The 13,467-nt window shown below is 43.2% G+C and overlaps 1 protein-coding gene across 4 annotated transcripts in view; it reads right to left on the bottom strand.

Annotated features, from left to right (window-relative positions):
• Nucleotides 1-12,573, bottom strand: part of Sgf29 (SAGA complex associated factor 29) — a 44,781-nt gene extending 32,208 nt beyond the window's left edge. For all 4 annotated transcript variants that reach the window (XM_026781616.1, XM_026781618.1, XM_026781617.1 and 1 more), the window contains exon 1: nucleotides 12,412-12,573. The gene's annotated coding sequence lies outside the window, so the exon portion shown is untranslated. The remainder of the gene's footprint in view (nucleotides 1-12,411) is intronic.
• Nucleotides 12,574-13,467: the final 894 nt, after the last annotated feature.

The following is a 13,467-nucleotide window of genomic DNA, read 5'->3' as shown; positions in this document are numbered from 1 at the left end:
TGGTTTTTCGAGACAGGGTTTCTCTGTGGCTTTGGAGCCTATCCTGGAACTAGCTCTGTAGACCAGGCTGGTCTCGAACTCACAGAGACCCGCCTGCCTCTGCCTCCCAAGTGCTGGGATTAAAGGCGTGCGCCACCACCGCCCGGCAGTAATTTCTTACACTTTTTGGAAGTCACCTGCTTGCACTTTCTGCTTACTCAGGTAATATTGATTTCCTTCTCAGGTCTTCGATGGGGTTGAAAACTAGATGGCCATAGCTACATTCCTCTCATAACTTAGTTAAGACATTTTTAGTATTAGACGCCTCAGCATAGGACAACTATTGAAATCATCTCTGTCATTTGCTAACTACCTTAGACTGGACATTCAGCATGTGTTTTTTGTTTGATGCTGTTCATCTGGTTGTAGTTCTATTTTTGTGTATGTTTTTGCCTTTTTTCTCCTGGACAATACTTGATATTTGTTCTTATTGTATATAGTTTTGGATTACATTTAGAATCCTTTTTCAGACAAAGGAGAAAGTGTTGTGGGAATTCACTCAGCCAACAGCCTTTTGGGTACCAGCCCACAAGGGTGAGGTCTGAGGTACTACGTGTGGACTGATAGTGCAGACAGAAAGTGTGCTCACTCTTGGCTGGTGCTCTGAGTTCTGTTTGCAGCTCCCAGTGTCACAGAGCATAGAACCATGGTGGCTCTCTACTCTTATTGCGAGTTTTCCCCCAAATAAATATTTGTTATCCTTTATTCTGGGCTCTTGTAGACTTCCTTAATTAAACCTATAAACATATTTCCTTTAAGTTCATAAATTTTAACTTCTGCCCCTAGTCTCTATTTGTCTCAGCAGGTCTCCACTCGGCTGGCAGGCACATCCAAACATCAACTGCTGACTACAACCTGCTCCAAATGACTATGAGCCCTGGACCTGCTGAAGCTGAGGTGGCCCCACCAGGCAATGTTACTGTTTCCTGTCTCTACAGCTGAGCTAGATAACCACATGCTTCTGATGAATGCTCTACTGCCCAGCCTCTGACTAGCCTTCCAACCTCCCTGGGTCCTGAGGACAACACACCAGTTTCAGCTGGAAGTAGTTACAGAAAGAAAATACATTGTTACCCCTTGACCCCTGCCCTTAATAAACTGAAATGCTAAGTCAAAAGAGAACTCCCTGACATAGGGGACAAAATGGCTATCTATAATTCCCATTGACATACCAGAAAAATGGGCCCAGTGTTGTGTGATATTTTGTTTGTGATCTGATAAATAAAGTTTGCTTAGGGTCAGGGGGCAGAACTAGTCACTAGTTAATCACAGATGTCTGGAGAACTGTACAGAGGAGAAACAGGAAGTTATAAGGTGGGGCTGCGAGAAGATCTCAGTCCCCTTTTGGATGGAGGTATGACAGAATCAGAAGTGACTACGGTGGCTCACGGGCTATTCTGAACTTTCATGTTTTTACCCCAATATGTGACTCCTGATTTTCTTTCTTTCCTTTTTTTTTTTCTTTAAGGTTTATTTATTTATTTATTTTTGAGACAGGATTTCTCTGTGTAGCTTTAGAGCCTGTCCTGCAACTCACTCTGTGGACCAGGCTGGCCTTGAACTCACAGAGATTTGCCTGCCTTTGCCTCCCTGAGTGCTGGAATTAAAGGTGTGCACCCCCCGGCTGACTCCCATTTTTATTGATAAATTAATAAGACTGACATCTCATCTGGCACCAGGCAGAGCTTGCAGCTGCAGCTGTCCTCAGCCAGGCTGTGCACAACTGTGCTCTCTACGCAGACGTGCTGTGCAGCAGCAGCCAGCCTCACACTGCGCTGTAATCACTAGCAGACCTCGTGGGACAACTGGGAATTCTTAAAGGGGGGAATTAGTTAAAAAAAAATAGTTTATTCCCCACATTAGGAAAATGGAGAACATGGGGGCTGGAAAGATGGCTCAGCAGTTAAGAGCACTGACTGCTTTTCCAGAGGACCCGGGTTTGATACCCAGCATCCACATGGCAGCTCATAACTGTCAAAGATCTGTCGCCCTCACACAGACAGACAGACACACAGGCAAAACACCAATGCACATAAAATGAAAACAAATTATTTTAAAAAATGAAAAACACTATTATTATGGAGGGAGTTAGGTCTTTGTATGATTCCACAGTGGATGGTTTAAAAGTGGAACAATTAATGAGGGGATAATTAATTTCGCTGGGATTTATACAATATTAATTATACATTATTGGTTTGATAATTCTTGTTTTATCCACAAAACAAGATTAGTTGATGAATGCCAAGATACAGGCCTTAGAAATAGTTACTAGAGAAAATAATGCCATTTTGACTGATAAGTTACAAGCCTTAGAAAAGCTTACTAAAACAGATAAAGACAGAGGAATTAAAGGAGAACCAACCTCACCATTACATTATAAAATTAGAGAGGAACAGCCCAAGGTTATCGAACAACCAACCTTTATCTAGTAACCTTACAGGACCAACTTCCAAATGACAGATATCCCCAAAACTAGGTAAGAGCTGATGGGATTCCTGTGGAAATGTTAGATTTGAGGTAATTTAAAGAAGTGATAGTCTCATATGGTATGCATTCACCTTTTGTGAATCAGATGTTAAATTAATGGTCAATTAGTAATAGAATTATCCCATAAGACTGGAAAGACTTGGTTACAGCAGTATTGGAACCTGGTCCTCAATTGCAGTGGAGGACCTGGTGGAAAGATGAGGCTAGAACCATTGAACAAGGAAGTAGGGCTAGAGGTACTAAAGTTTCCCAAGACCAACTTCTTGGAGAGGATGATTATCCTGATGCACAAGGACAGGCTCCATATGATGACCACACCTGGGCTTTATGCTGTGCAGCAGCTGTGAATGCTTGAGACAGAATTGAAGAAGTCAGAAAGAGAACTGAGTCATATACTATACTTATACAGGGCCCCAAAGAAACCCTCACTGATTTTTTTTTTTTTTACAAAGACTGACTTCAGCTGCAAATACGATGATACCAAATCCAGACACTAGACAAATACTAAGTGAATCTTGGGCTTTTGAAAATGCTAATTCACAATGCAAAAGGATAATTAGGCTTTAAAGGCAAGATCAGCCCTCATAAAGAACTAGATCCAAGATAAAGCAATACTGAATATAATAACCATGATGATAATTAGATAGGACAGGTAATTTCCAGAAACTCGAAGAAAAATCAAGATGTTAGGTGTTTTATTTGTGGTAAACAAGGTCACTTGAAAAGGGATTGTAGGCAGGGCTTTCCTAGAAACAATGCTTCTTCTAGGAATAATCGAAACAGAAGGCTCTTGCCTTCTGAGTATGCAGACGATACAGCAAAGTCCAACACTGAACCAATGTAGACCAACAAGAGACAGACAGGGCAACCCTTTGCCATCAGGAAACACCTTGGGGGTCCCCATGTCAAATTTGGTTCAAATATTTCCTGTCATCATGGGGGAAGCTTCTCCCCAGAGCAATTAAAGGACCTAATGCCTATTGTAAAAGAATGATATTGATAAAACAACTTTAGAAAACAAAAATTTCAGAAGAAACTATAAAGCAAATATTATAAAGATTAGATTCAAACAAGAGAGACCTCTTTTACAAGAAGTGATAGTTCATCAAACAGTGTGATCATTCAATATAAACTAATTTATAAAACTAACAAATGCTTTTCATTTGATCAGATATAACTTTTTTGTTGTTGTTTTCTTTTCTTTTCTTTTTTTTTGAGATAAGGTCTCTCTGTAGTTTTGGGGCCTGTCCTGAAACTAGCTCTTGAAAACCAGGCTGGCTTTGAACTCACAGAGATCCAGATGCTTGCCTCTGCCTCCCAAGTGCTGGGATTAAAGGTGTGTGCCTCCACTGCCCGGCTTTAAAACTTTTCTTTTCTTTTCTGGGAAAATCCCAGAGTCAAAAGGTAGACAGGATAATACAAGTTCAGAAAAGCTGGCTAGAAACAAGCCAAGCTAAGGCCAGGCATTCATAACTAAGAATAAGCCTCTATGTGTGATTTATTTGGGAACCAGGTGGTAGGCCCCTCAAAAATAAAAAAGAATAAAACATCACACAACAAAGTCTCCTTTGCTAAATAAACTTCTGCTTAAACTGCCTTTTGATTGACTGTTCCAGGCCCCACTCAAGGCTAGCAGCTTTCCAAGTCACTTGGTATATGGGCCAAAGTCACACTCTCAAGTGGGGAATGTGCTGTCTCCAGAATCCAAACAGCCCACTAAACACTGTGCTGTTTCCCTGGTGACAGAGAGGGCCAGGTGCAGTAACTTACCCTTTACCTTGGAAGGAATGTCTGCATGCCTCACACCATTGGACTCCTAAGAATTTCACTAAGGTGGAAGGCCCTTGAGTTTTGGTTAGATTTATTTCCCATCCTCTGATTGCAAATATGGGTTACCAATGAGTTCTAAGTGGTTGCTTTTGCCTGTTCTAATCAGCAAATGTCATCAATATAGTGCATTAATTAATAAGTTGGAGAAGGAACAGATGAGCAAGATCCCCTCTAAGTTATGATAATGGGCTGGAAATAAATCTCTGAGGTAAAACTGCTGAGATACTTCTGGCCTTGCCAACTGAAAGCAAATTGCTTATGGACAGGACTGAGAAAAAGGCATTTGCTAGATCAGTATGCATACCATGTGCCAAGAGATGTGTTAGTTTGCTCAAGTAAGGACAGAGATTGAATTCATCCTTCAAGGAGACAAGACCTAAGGGACCCCAAAACATCTGCCACACTACGAAGCCAAAATGGACTTAAATGCACAGCTCCGCCTCAGCCTTCCAAGTGCTGGGATTACAAAAGTGACACCCACCCAGCCTGTCTTCTCAGATAAGATCTTTATTATGTTTGTGGACCTTAAAACCTTTGAGATGAAGTAACCCCCCTAGCTCAGCACCCAAGGAGTCAGTATTACCACGTGCACATGCTTACACAAGCTTTGTGTTGACATATATTTTCATTCTCTAGGTCTATTCACAGGAATGAAATTATTGAATCCTTTGGATTTACCTTTTTGAAGAATGGCCAGATTATTTTCACAGTGGGTGGGCCATTTTACTACCAGCAATGAGATTCTAGAATGTACATGATACACATACATCCATGAAGGTAAAACACTTATACATATAAATAAATCTTGGGAGAAAAACAAGTCCAGTTATGCTAGGCATGGTGGCAAGTTTCTTTAATTCCAGCACTCTGGAGGAAGAGGTAGGCAGATCTCTATGTGTTTGAGGCCAGCCTGGTCTACAAAGCAAGTTCCAGGTCACTCAGGAGAGCGTAGGTTGTAAAAATGGTTGGTAAACTCTGGTTTAAAAAAAAAAATTCTTGTATTATCTAGAATCATAGGATGTAGTGAATCAGGAGCTTATAATAGAGATGACTGGGATAAATGTAAGAACAACCAACCTCCACGCTGCTGCCAAAGCCTTAGGAACTAGTGGGAAAGAGGCTGCCTGCTGAGTGAGAAAAAAGGAGAGAGGAAAATGCCCCACAGAGCTACCAGAAAGAAGGTTCAGGGTGGAAGGGTGAGTTAAGGGGGAAGCGAAGGTACAGTTCTCTGTGGCCGAAAGTGAGAAGTTAGGGCAGTAACTCAGGAACACCAGTAAAACTGGCGTTTGGTTACCAGGCTGCAGATTCCAGCTCTTCCTTTAAGTTCAAGTTTTGCTGCAATTCAGCATTTTCCACAGGAAAGGAAATCATGGAAAAAAACATTTTCTCTCCTGTAAACTGCTATTTGATCATCTGTCACTCTGTTTACAGAGGACATCACTAGCATGTCCATGGTCAATGGAGCAACTGAAGAGAACACAGGGCTGCCGGGTGGTGGCAGCAGGTGCCTTTAAACCCAGTATTAGGTAGTCAGAAGCAGGATCTCTGTGAGTTGGAGACCAGCCTGGTCTACAGAGTTACAGGATAGCCAGGGCTACATAGAGAAACCCTGTCTTGGGGGAGGGGGAGAGGTCCTGTCCAAGGCCTTGGTTTGAGTTCCAGATAAGAAGACACAACGGCTGATTACGCTGACATACTACAGTTAATAAAACATTGTTTCTGGGGGTGCTTGTGAGGATGGTCCCAGAAGTGGTGATTATCCAAACTGCAGTTGTCAGGCTTTGGGCTTAGAATGGCTCCGCTGGGGCTTTCTTGGGCTTCCAGCTTGGAGATGGCATCAGACTTCTCAACCAGGCACCTCTAAGCTGCACCCTACTGGTTCTCTATAAAACCTAGCAGGGAAATAACGGCTGTTCTACGTGCCAACTGCTTTCCTGTAGGGCATTTCCCTAATAACCCTGCAAAGGACTGTTCATTTAGTACTTGCGGGAAACTGGATCTGAAGAAATAAATTACCAAGGTCCACAGTAGGAAGTGGCAAAGATGGGGTTCAAAACCTTTTTTTTTTTTTTAAAAAAAAAAAACTACAACCTAAGCCTGAGTGTACAAGCAACCCTTATGATCATCCACATCCAACTGACAATGGTAAATGCTCACCAAACTACCTTCTACTTGATAGGCTGTGGTCACAAATTTTAATGAAACCAATTTGGTTTTTTTTTTTTTTAAACAAAGATGATCCAATTTAAAACCTTTGTAAGAATCTTAATACAGACATCTAGAAATTGGGGGGGGGGTCCTCAGTCCCCACTTTTAGCTACAGAAAGTTGGTACTAAAACTACAGATTCATCTGACCTCTCCTACTGAACCCACACTACCCTAGGACACAACCAAACAAGAACACACTTTCCCCTATTCCTTCTGTAGGTCTGAAGTATCTCTAAGGTATCCTTTTCTTCCTTTTTAGGTCACTCTAATTTATTCAACTTTCAGGATTTAATTACAGTTGTCAAAATGAACTTTTAGCAGGGCAGTGATGGGGTGGTAGTGAATGCTTTTAATCCTAGCACTTGGGAGGCAGAGGCAGGTGGATCTGCAAGTTCAAAGCCAGCTTGGTCTACAGAATGAATTCCAGGACAAACAGGGCTATGCAGAGAAATCCTGTCCTGAAAAACCAAAATCTAATAAAAACAAAAAAGCTTCTACAAGTAGAGCTTATCAGTTATTTTCACACCAAGAACATGATGTTTATAAGAAAGAACAACTGTAGCGTGAACAATAAAAACCCAGAGACAGAAATTGGGGTTCAAGCCAAAAACCAGAAAAGCAAGGCAGCCAAGCCAGCCATTAGAGAAGTCTTACTCTACCAAGGGTGGGTGACCATAGACTAAGCAGACTAAGTCTCTCTCCTCCTATTTTATATTCCCTCTAGTGCTGAGATTAAAGGATTATGACTCCCTAGTACTGGGATTAAAGGTGCAGACCACCACCACCACCACCTCTATTTGTTTCTGTATTAACTTGTGTAGCCCACAGTGGTCTTGAACTCAGAGATCCATCTGCCTCTGTCTCCCAAATCCTGGGATTAATGATATCATTATTACCTGGCCTCTAGTGGCTTTAGCCTGGTCTTCAGGCAAGATTTATTTGTTAAAATACAAATACTACACCACTACAAACAACACTGCTCACAGACAGCCACAAGCTTTTCCATTTACCCCAGGTCATGGCCATGGCCAATCAAAACTTCTGGAAAGTTCCTAAGGCCTGCATATAAACGTTATTCTTGTTTTGTTTTTATTGTTTTTGTTTTGTCCTGGAACTTACTATGTAGATCTGGCTAACTTGGAACTCCCAGAGGTTCGCCCTCCCTCAGCCCCCCCCAGTGCTGGGATTAAAGGTGTGTGCCACCATGCCCAGCTTATTTCTTTCTGAGGTAAGGCCTCACTGTGCCCAGGTTGGCACTGAATTCCTCAGCCTCCTGAACAAACTTCTATTCTTGTACTTGTCATTCATGTGTATGATGAGCTGTTTCACTGTCAGCTCTCCTACCAGATCACAAGCTCTGAGAATACAGGAGTGCTGCTCTAGTCTCTCTGATCCGCACAGGCCTTGGCACACAGTGCTTTCAGATCAGATGGCTGAACAGAGCTGAATCCCGAACACCTTTTAGAGCAGTCTTTCAGCTTAGAACACTGCAACAGTTTGAAGCTAAGCTATTCAAGTTCTCTGTCTCCAGAAAAGGCTGGTAAACACCAACATCTTCCAAGAGACTCTGTACTTGGAACCTTCATAATTCCACTCAGTAGTATTAAAAATTATCGAAGACATGAAGGGTACGCAGTAGTGAAAGAAAAGCAATGCAGAATAGATATTAAACAAATACAGCCACATGTCAAACAATACCAGCACCCAACAACAGACCAAACTTACGATAGTGGTCTCATAAGATTATAATGCAGGTTTGTATATTCAGATCTAGCATTATATCTCCTCTTGAATATCTAGTATTATTAATATAATCTTAGTATAAGATTATAATATTTATTATATTTGCCAGGTAAGGGGGCAGACGCCTCTAATCCCAGCACTCAGGAGGCAGAGGCAGGAGGATCTCTGTGAGTTAGAGACTAGCCTGGTCTACAGAGGGAGATCTAGGACAGCCAAGGTTCTTACACATAGAAACCCTGTCTCAAAACACAAAAAAGTTAACACTCAAAAATATAAGATTATAAGCTCAAACTTCCATCACTTCACTACTTTTTATCAAATATTTATTTACTGTGTGTGAACACGTGCCACAGTGTTTATTGGTTTTCTTCCTATCATGTGGGTCACAAGCAGGCTGCCAGGCTGTGACAAGTGCCTTCGCCATCTGAGTCATTTTACTGGCCCTCACCTAGTATTTTTACTGAACCTTTTCTGTGTAGATACACAAATACTGTCCATTTTATGAAAATTACCTACACTATTTGCTATAGTAACACACTATGTATAAGTGTAGCCCAGGAATAACAGGTATGTAGTAAGCTACACAATCTACGGTTGTATAAGAACATTCTGTAATGGTCATAGGACAAAATCAGCTAACAGTGCATTCCCATCACTATGTGAACATATGCTCCGTGTATTTATTCTTATGGTGAAATCAGCACATGAGAAGATAAATATGTGATGGTTATTAGTTTTAACTTGACATCTAAGTCACTTGGGAAAAGATTCTCAATGTCTAGATCAGGTTGCCTGTGAGAGATTATCTCGATTGTGTTAACAGAGATGGGAAAACCACCCTTTCTTGGTGGCATCATTCCCTGGGTTTAGGTCCTGGACTGCATCAGTAAAGAGAGAGGCCTGAGTACGAGCAGACACTCTGAGTTCACCTCTCTGCTCTTGACTGCAGCTGTGACTATCTGCTGCCCCACAGTGATGGCCTACAATCCAGAGTGGTCAGCCCAACAAACCCTTCTCTTCCAAGTTGGTTTTTGTCAGGGTGCTTATCACTGCAACAGGAAGGAAACTATGCATGGATAAGTCAGAGTACAAAATGACAACATACAATTAGGTGCTGAGAAATCCTACCCTCAAAGCCTCAAGAATGACTGCTCTATCACAAAGATGGGAGGAGTGGGGGAACACCACAAGCATCTCCCAAGTTCCTAGCCTGAGTATCTGGAGGAACGGGGACACCAGTGAAAGGGTGAGCACGGGAGAACAAAACTAAAAATTTCAGTTTGGGGCACATTTAAAATGTCTATTAGACATTCACGAGGGACAGAAAAATCTGCAGCCCTATGAGACCAAGACAGGGGGATCATCATGAGTTCAAAGTCAGTCTGGACTATAGAGAGAGATCCTGGCTGTTCCTCTGAGATGCAGGTTCAATTTCTAATAACCATGTTCCAGTTTCAGGAGCTCTGATAACCTCATGTGGTCTCTGCACGTGGTGTATAAACATACATCAGGCAAAATACTCAAATTCATAAAATGAAAATAATCTTTAAAAAAATAAAGGGTTGCCAGGCATAGTAGCCCATGACTTTAATCCCAGGACTGGGAAGGCAGAGGCAAGCAGATCTCTGTGAGTTACAGGCCAGCCTGGTCTATATAATGAGTTCATGGACAGGTAGAGCTGCAAAGGGAGACCAGTCTCAAGATAACAAATTAAAAAATACATAAAATTGTTTGGTTGGAGGCTTCACCCAGCCCCTGGTATCCATGTGTCTGGGGAGTCTGGAATGTTTGGGTGGAGTGTTCCATTCCAGGACCCCTCCTCTGGGAGTTACCTCAGTCCAGATACCACCTCCAAAAAAGCCTGGGAAATGGTGACCTGGTGACCCCTCCCCAGAGAGGGTCAAGACCACTCCCACAGGCTACTTAAACTGCCCCCCAGAGAATGAACAGGTGGGCTTTCCAGTTGTCTCTTCGTTCTGGTCTTCCTTCCTGTTTCTATCTCTGGAGGTCTGGGGGGAGTGCTGGCATCCATTAAACCTCGGCTTTTTCTAGTTTGGTCTGATTTGGATTATTGCATTGGCGGAGAGGTTTATTGGGCCGTAAAACCTTTCAAAAATATTTTAATTAATAATAAAAATGCACAAATAAACCTAAGTCTTGAATTCAAGGTAGAATTGTTGGGGGATGTGACAGCCAGCACTAACCTGAAGGCTCGCTCTACCCCAGTCAACTACTGACACTCCCCACAGAGTACCCAGACCTCTAATAATTTACACACAGTGTCCCTGTGACAGCCAAAGAAACTAAATATGGTACTAGGCATCCCTTACAGGCCCTTTACCTTTTCCTGTAATGCCTGTGAGATCCTAAAGGCCTGCTGGTGAGACAAGAATAAGATAATGGTGTTCCTGCCTTCTGCTTTTGTAAACTTGCTTATTGCTCTGGGATTGGGATGGAGTAGTCTTTTTATTGCCATACAATGGGAAAGGAAAACAACTGAAGGTTGCAAATTTTCTTGCCCAGCTATGGATTACGTAGCTGACTATAATGTACACTTTTGATATCCATCCACCTTTGTAAACCCTTCCTTTAGCCCCTCTGGCACGGTATGCTGTTTGGCTCTAAGGTTGTTGTCCTTCTGCTGGTAGTAAGAATAAACTCATTTGAGCCGGGCAATGGTGGCACACGCCTTTAATCCCAGCACTGGGAGGCAGAGGCAGGCAGATCTCTGTGAGTTCGAGGCCAGCCTGGTCTACAAGAGCTAGTTCCAGGACAGGCACCAAAGCTACAGAGAAATCCTGTCTTGAAAAAAAAAAAAAAGAAATAAATAAATAAGTAAAATGAAAAAGAAAAAGAAAGAATAAACTCATTTAGTCTAAATTTGAATTGAGTCTAAGTCTTTGGTCTTTCCTAGTGGATTCGAACGCTACAACAGAATACCGAGGTAAGGGGCCAGTGAGACAGCCCAGCAGATGCAAGAGCTTGCACCAAGCCTGGCAACCTGAGTTCAATCCTAGAAGCCCACAGGGTGGAAGGAGAGAACCACGCTGTCCTTTGAGATTCACACAATGGCATGGAATGAACATGACTACCTTCACACACACACTAAAGACTTTTAAAAGGTAGAAATGAAAGCCAAGCAATGGTGGTGCACGCCTTTAGTCACAGCGCTTGGGAGGAGAGGCAGGCAGATCTCTGTGAGTTCGAGGCCTGCCCACAAAGCAAGTTCCTGGACCGAGAGGGCTCTTATATAGGAACCCTGTATTGAAAAACAAAACAAACAAAAAAAGATAGGAACGAGAGTTAGCACCAAAATAAATGTCTTTTATACTTAAACTGTGAAATAGATAAGCCCGGGGAGTGAACAGAAAGAAAGGCAAGATGTAGGGTTTACGTATTTCGATGGTACAACCATTAAAGCTAAAGAAATGGGGCAAGAGTTTTAGGCAATGAAAGAGGGTGTTATCAAGCCTTCATCACTGAACTAGGCAACCCAGAAGTCAAGGTGGCTTTGGTAGAGCTGTTTCTCTGGAATGACAAGAGACAGGGCTTCTCTGGAGAGAGCCGAATAGAGACTGGTGGGAGATGATGCTAATGAGTAAAAGCCGCCGCCCTAGGCTGCAAGCGTGAGCTGACAGGTGAGTGAGCAGAAGTGGCTAAGTTACTGTTGTGTAAATGTGCACATTCAGGGAATGTGTGGCTCAAGTCTGTAATCTCAGCACTTGGAGCTGGGGGCGCACGATCGCGAGGTCAAGGCCAGGCTGAGTGAGAGCGTCTCAAAACCAACGAGCTTTTGAGCGAGCAGTAAAAAGTGTCGGTGTCCTGGGAGGAGCAGGCTGCACTCACAGGCCGAGGACCTCATCAGGTGCCCGCCCCAAGTCGAGCCAGCTCCAGCGCCGTCCCACTTCGCCAGGGACGCAAGGCGCACGCGCAGACCTAGGGAGCCGGGCGAAGGCCCCCCCACAGCCCCGCCCCCTTCCCCGTCCAGAGCGCTTGCGCGTCAGCTCCGAAGCCGCCTCGGCGAGTCGGGCGCCGGGCAGGAACGCTGGCCCTTCGTTCCCGCGCTGCTCGGAAGTGTCTTGCCATGGTCCCGTCCCACCTACCGAGTCTAGGGCGAAACAGCACGTCGCGCTGGTGACTGCGATAGCCGGAACAGGAGAGTCGCTGGAACGCTTCTTCACAGGGTACTATGGCACTTGTGTTCGAAGGTTCGCGGCACGTCAAGAACCACACACGCTGTTTCTCTTATGAGCGCGGTCGAGCGCGGAGGACTCCTTTGCGCATGCCCGATACTTCTCTGTGACGTGATGCATTGCACGCTGGGAAATGTAGTTTTTATTTTGACACCTGTGCCCTAAACTATTTAATCATGATTTAATAAATCACAGTGCTTGTTTGTTTTCCGTGTCTTTGCATACTTCCCTAAAAGCTTTCACATAAATCAAGAGAACCAAAAAGCGTGTATGGAACCTTGCCTAGCATGTGGGAGGTGACAGGACCAGACCCTCAGCACCAGAAGAAAACAAAAACATCAGATTGTTGGGAAGAGGGAAAGAAGGCCCCCAGGAGGCATATGAGGACTCTGAATTTTAAGCTAAATTTTGTTGTGAATCTAAAATTTATCCAAATTTTTTTTAAAGATTTATTTATTTATTAAGCATACAATGTACTGCTGGCAAGGAACGCACCAGGTCTCATTACAGATGGCTGTGAGTCACCATGTGGTTGCTGGGAATTGAACTCAGGACCTCTGGAAGAGCAGCCAGTGCTCTTACCCTCTGAGCCATCTCTCCAGCCCCTCCAAAAATATTTTTAAATCGCAAATAAGCAGTCTTGGATTCAGAAGTTACATTTTTACAGAATCTTCCCAGGAAATGAAGAATGTGGTCATGCAAATATTTAGCTATAAAGGTATTCTTTGGGGCTGGGCAGTGACAGCACATGCCTTTAATCCCAGCACTCGGAGACGGTGGCAGGCAGATCTCTGTGAGTTCAAGGCCAGCCTGGTCTAAAAGAGCTAGTTTCAGGACAGGCTCCAAAGCTAATGATAAACCCTATCCCAAAAAACTAACTAAATAAATAAATAAAATACATAAATAAAAAATAAAAGTATTCTTTGGAAGCCTATCTAGTTCATGGCCTTAGCATGGTTCTGGTTT

This window comes from Microtus ochrogaster, chromosome 8 (assembly GCF_000317375.1).
Source record: "Microtus ochrogaster isolate Prairie Vole_2 chromosome 8, MicOch1.0, whole genome shotgun sequence".
Taxonomy (NCBI): Eukaryota; Metazoa; Chordata; class Mammalia; order Rodentia; family Cricetidae; genus Microtus; species Microtus ochrogaster.
The sequence above is the reverse complement of the archived record's forward strand: the minus strand, read 5'-3'. Positions and strand labels throughout refer to the sequence as shown.